Below are 6,145 nucleotides of genomic sequence, written 5' to 3' on the forward strand. Positions count from 1 at the left end.
CCTCCCGTGGCTTCTGCATCTTGGTGCCCCCACATCCTGGGGCTCCTGCATCCCTGCACCCTCCCTGAGGGCTCCTGCACCCCAGTGCCCCCATGTCCCGGGGCTCCCGCCCCCCGGTGCCCCCACATCCTGGGGCTCCTGCACCCAGGTGCTCCAACATCCTGGGGTTCCTGAATCCCTGCACCCTCCCCCAGGGCTCCCGCACCCCAGCGCCCCCATGTCCCGGGGCTCCTGCACCCCAGTGCCCCCGCCTCCCGGGGCTCCTGCATCTTGGTGCCCCGAGTCCTGGGGCTCCTGCACCCAAGGGCCCCCACCTCCCGTGGCTTCTGCATCTTGGTGCCCCCACATCCTGGGGCTCCTGCATCCCTGCACCCTCCCTGAGGGCTCCTGCACCCCAGTGCCCCCATGTCCCGGGGCTCCTGCACCCCAGTGCCCCCACATCCCGGTGCCCCCAGCTCCCGGGGCTCCAGCAGCGCCGCTGCAGCCTTCGGCCCCAAAAGGGCGCTCACTGCCCAGCGCGAGTGGCAGCGTTTGCCCTCAGCTCCTACCTTTTACACTCAGTGTTTGAACAGCACTTTGCAGCGTCAGACAGAAGCGGCGATGGGGCTGCCAAGTATTGTCGTAATTATATAAGGTGAAAGCAATCAGTTTCACCTAAATTAAGAAGCGCTGAGTGGGAGCGCGGGCTGCCCGCCCAATGGGACTAAGCCACGTTGCCCTACATTTTCAGAAACATCCATTGATTTTGAGTACCTCAGCTCGCCCGAGACCGAGTGCCTCCTAACTGAAGCCCTCCCAGCACAGCGGCCGCGCCTGCAAGAGCTATTTTGGGGTGGCCAATTATTTCAAACTCAGGGATTATAATTTTTTTTTTGTTGGGGGGGTGGGGGCAGCATGTAAATGTACTTTCCAGCAGTGACTGACGAACAAGGTGTAAATTAGAGGACGTGCACAGGTCTGGTAGGTCAGGCCTACTAGAGAAACAGTCATCTTCATGTTTTGATGCAAAAATCTGATAAAATTGCCTTTACTGGGTTTATTTAGTCGTGAAGTGCTGAATTCTGGTCCTCATCAGGGGGGCTCAGCAGCGGGCAGGGGCCGGCCGGGCAGGGAAGCCCCCGGCTGCTCCGGCCGGGACGGGAGCAGCCCCAGCCCTGCCCCAGCGGGACGAGTGGCACCAGTGTGCAAAGTAAATGGAAGGGGGGGATTAAGGAATGGTCCTTTTGTCCCCCCCCGTCCTGAGCCTTCTTCAGATCTTAGCTATTTCTCGAAATAATCACCGGGAAATTACTCATCAGGAGTGTGGTTCCTGGGGTTATATTACCCCTTTAATCTCTGACCGCGGTGCAGAATTTTAAAAGGGTTCCAGAAAGAACAAGCACGAGACAGATTTTGCTGATGGACAGAAGGAACTTCAGTGGAGCTGATTACAGCTCAGAAGAAAAAAAAAAATGGATTTCTATATATTAAAACGAAATCTCCACTGTTATCCCATACATCAGTGAAAATTACAGGTCAAATGGCTTTTGAAAGACTTTATCAGTACTTTCCCTTTTCCGCCTTTCCCAGAGCTGTGGCCGGGTTCAGGCAGGTGACCGCTTTCAATCTATTCAGTCATTTTTGCTATTTCTCCTGCACACGCTGCCGAGATTTACAAATTCAGCTCATTTTCAGCCAGCCTTCCATTACTGTGTTTGTTTTTGCCCTCGGTGAGGTTTACAAACCTGAGCAGTTAATGTATGTACATTAGGCTGGAAACCCCCCCGGGTCCTTACTCCCGGCATTTTGGCAATGGCCATTCGATGGCGTTTGCAGGAGGAAAATCCCACTAATGACTGATTTTGAGAAAGCCCAGGACAGCGTAGCCAGGAAAGCTGATGCGAGGCTTTCCGCTCTCTTTCAGGCCCCCCTCGCACCTCTCCGCGGGCCCAGAAGGCAGTTCTGCTGCCCGCAGAGCAGAGCCCGCTCCCCGAGGACACGGCGTGCCCGCGGGAACAGCCGTAGGGAACAGCCCAATGCAAACCGCGGCCCCGTCGCGTCTGCAGAGCACGCCCCGTCCAGCCGCCCGCGACCCCCTGCAACGTCACCAAAAAGCAGTGAGCCCATTTACCCTACCTGCCACCTCCGGTCAGCACGCGCCCCCGACAGGCAGTTACACCCCAGCTTTCTGAGAAGCAAATTATTCTAACATTACCTAGGGCAGAATGTGGCCCAGGGAGTTAGTCCCTAAAAAAGGGACTGAGCACTTCACTGCCCCGTGTTCCAGGGAACAGGGATGCTCTGGGGGTGCATTCAGCGCCTGAAGCCCACGGGTGAGGAACCAGGATCCGCTGTCCCGCTCCTCGTAGCAGGCAGCAGTGCCCGTCTCCGAAGGCGCTGTCCTGGCCCCAGTCCCCAGCCTTTTCTGCAAACCAGGGAGGGTGTGCGGGCTTGCCCCTGGCTCTCCTCCTCTCTGAGCTCTAATGTTCGTGCTAAAAATCTCAACTCCCAGCAGACTTTTGGAAGTAGCTAATGAACTGCACCGCTGACATCTGTGACTGCTGGTCAGTGGTAACATTCTCCCCAGCCACACAATTAAAAATTGGAGCATTTATTCCAATAGCAAGGGAAGTTACTGCTATCGATACAAACCGACCCAAATTCTAGACAGTAGCTCTGCAGACAGCATTTAGGAAGCCCACATCTGTTGAGGTACTCACATGGCACCTACTCCTCATTAACAGGTTTTAGCCTTACTGATTTCCATTCGATATATGGCAGCTCCGTGTCACAGATCAGAGACTGAGATGCTGAGTTCGTTAAGATCAAAATTTACGGGGCCGAAATAACACGGGGCTCCAAATCTCATTGAAGAAGCACGGGTCCTGAGAACCTGATTTCTGCAATAAATAGATCTTGGGCTCCTAAACCGGCCAGGGGCTTTTGCAAATACTGAGCCGGGTAAGGAAGCTGGCAGCTGAGCCGGGTCCTAATCGCCCGCGCCAGAGTCGTGTGCCTTAGCTGTTTGGACATCTTGTCTGTGCCATGCAGGGATGCTGAATGGCCGCATCTAACTCACGCTGCCTGGAGAATGAGTTCATCTATCTGGTGCAGGGGAAATCTGCATTTATGTTTTGTATGCTCTATAAATTCAGTGTCATAATAAAAAGGGTCTAAATCTTTACTGAATAATTCATTTTCATGCATAGGGAAGAAATAATGACCTATATTATATTCCATCTATCATTTAGCAAGTTCTTGAGATTGATCGGCCGGTGGGTTTTGGAAATCACCGATGACTAACAGCGTGCCGCGGCCCGGCCTGCCTGTTACCCAGACGTAGCTTCACCTGACAAACGTTATTTAGACAGCGTCAGGGAGGGGCGAGACACTGGGGAGCTGCCAGGGAATCAGAGATCATTTAAAATGCAGAATATGTCACCGCAAACAATCGGTCTTCTCGCCGCCTCTCTGCCTTTGGCGTTACCCCCGACGTCTACCCACGCTACAGCAGCACGCTGGGACATCACCTTTGCCAGCCCTGGCTCAGAGAGGAGACGGCACGGAGGAAGGCGGCGACGTCTTCGGGGGCCGTGGTTTCAGGCCGGTCGTGGGGGTCAGGGTGGGCTGGCCAGAGGCAGCCCACAGCTCCGGAGAGCTGGGAGAAGGCTTCCTGCACGGCCCCAGCCTCCCCAGCGGAGGACAGGCTTTCCAGCACCCAGCAGCTTTGTCGTGATGCTCGTAGGCAAGATTTCCACAGAGTGCGGACTCAGCGGGTTAGATATTGCTTATTGCGGGGATTTTTTAGGCTGTCCATCCTTTAATAGCCACCTGCATGTCCTAGCGGCGAGCTCTCTGCCTCCTCCCTGGTCACCAGCCCTTCTTTTTGTTTCCAGCTGCTGAATCGCGTGAAACGAAACCACCAACCCCGACGCCTGAGCGCTGCCCGACCGTGGGATTTGCAGGTACCCGAGACCGGGCGCTGCCCCTTCTCCAGTAGCTCTCCGGGGAAAAACTAACAAAAGCCACTGGAGTTTGGCTGCACGTAGAGGAGTTATTTAAAAAAACACATTGGCCAGCCCCTGAACTACAATCAGTTATCCCAGAACCCGTAATTTTAGGGAAGCAGTACCGGTTCACACCTAGTGCGGAGGCGGCTCTGGACCTTTTAGGTAGGCAGTGAAGTTTTTCCCAGTGGAAGTTCCAGATCTGCAGCGAGTTATTTCAGCATCTTGCTAATGAAGGCATTACACTGACCTTAAAAACAGGGGGATTTTCATCTTAATTGAGAAAACAGCATTTTTCAGCCATTTCAAAAGACAACTAAAACCCAAATATTATCAGGCCCATCTTTTAGATGATAAGGGAAGGGGGGAAAGCTCTGTGAAAAAAGATTTCAAAGCCTGCTTTGTTTTCATCAGCTTTGAAATCAACAGACAGCCCGGAGAATTTTGTTTTTCAGAACTGCAGTGTTTAATTCTATTTACTACTTCCAGGCAATTCTATATATACACACACCAAAAACCCCAACCAGACCACTTTAAACAAATCCTCCTGCTTTTCTCAGATGTGTCATTTCTCCTGCAGGTAGGATTGCAGGATACAGATCGGTTAAAAACAAAAACAAAATGGGGAGGAGAGGCAGGGGACGACGAGGCTTTTCCTTGTCCCGGTGCAGCTCTCCCTGCTTGATCTGGCTCAGGGCACCATCTCACAGACACCTTTACTTCATCTTAAGGCGGGGTTTAGCACGGATTTTTTTTTTCAAGGACCTTTCCTTAACTACACCAGTTGCTAGCAGCTGGAAATCCAGGCACCCATTTCTGTGCTTTGACAACCTGGGTTATCCCTTGCACCGTCTCTCGCTCCGGGGCAGGTCGGCAGCAGATTCCAGCAGCCTTGCGCTCGCTTTGCTCTGCCGGACGGGGCCGTGCTGGGGCAGGAGCAGCAGCAGGACAGGGGCTCCAGTGACGCTGCCAGCATTCGGCCAGCGCCATGCCCCAGTGCAAGCAGCAGACAGCAGCAGCACAAAGATGAGGAACTCCTGGAGAGAGTCCAGAGGAGGGCACCAAGGATGATGGGGGGACTGGAGCATCTCCCCTACGAGGAAAGGCTGAGGGAGCTGGGCTTGTTCAGCCTGGAGAAGAGAAGGCTGAGAGGGGATCTCATCAACACCTACAAATATCTCAAGGGTGGGGGTCACGAGGATGCAGCCAGACTCTTCCCAGTGGTGCCCAGCGCCAGGCCAAGGGGCCATGGGCACAACCTGAATCAGAAGAGGTTCCAGTTGAACGGGAGGAAGAACTTGTTGACTGTGAGGGTGCCCGAGCCCTGGCCCAGGCTGCCCAGGGGGGCTGTGGAGTCTCCTTCTCTGGAGATCTTCAACCCCCGCCTGGACGCTGTCCTGTGCCCCCTGCTCTGGGTGAGCCTGCTTGGGCAGGGGGGTGGCACTGGGTGAGCTCCCAAGGGCCCTTCCAACCCCTGCCAGTCTGGGATTCTGTGATCCCTGTGCTGCTTCTGCAGCCCCCGTCCCACAAAGCACCCAAGAGCCCGGGCAGTGCCACCGCCTCTTGCCGGTGTGGCACCGTGGGGAGACGCACTTTGGGGCGACAAATATTCGTGGCTAGAGTTATGCCAGGCACCCCATTCCCTTCCCTCTACCAAAACAAGGCTGTCTACCTTGTTTTTCTACCTGACTAATTGTAACCAAAGGCCTTTAGGATCCTCTGATAAACTGTTTCCGAAGTCCAAACGAGTATTATTAATTATGAATCTTCACCTATAAATAATTCCCAGAAGCCGATCAATGCTACAACTGAATCAATGGATTCACTGGAATCATTTCTTCCTCTTACTCCTGGATTTTTTTTCCCCTGTCGCCACTAATCAATTATGATGATAAAACTGCCCTGGAACACCCCCAAAATAAAGATAAACAGTGTGTATTATCAGAGGCTGGGGATGTGCGCAGCATCGACGATGTGTTACCTGCTCTGTGGCATATTTGTTTTCCCCTACAGACAGTTAAGGGAAAAAAAAAAAAAGGAGGCAGAGTAAATGAATGGTCTGGAGGTAACACAGCATTAATTCCCTGACCTTCTGCATTGAGTGACTAAGAATCTCAATCTCAATTATTCCTTTCATGCTGGAATATAAAATAGACACA

The sequence above is a fragment of the Egretta garzetta genome, unplaced genomic scaffold (genome assembly GCF_000687185.1).
Source record: "Egretta garzetta isolate BGI_Z169 unplaced genomic scaffold, ASM68718v1 scaffold120, whole genome shotgun sequence".
NCBI lineage: Eukaryota > Metazoa > Chordata > Aves > Pelecaniformes > Ardeidae > Egretta > Egretta garzetta.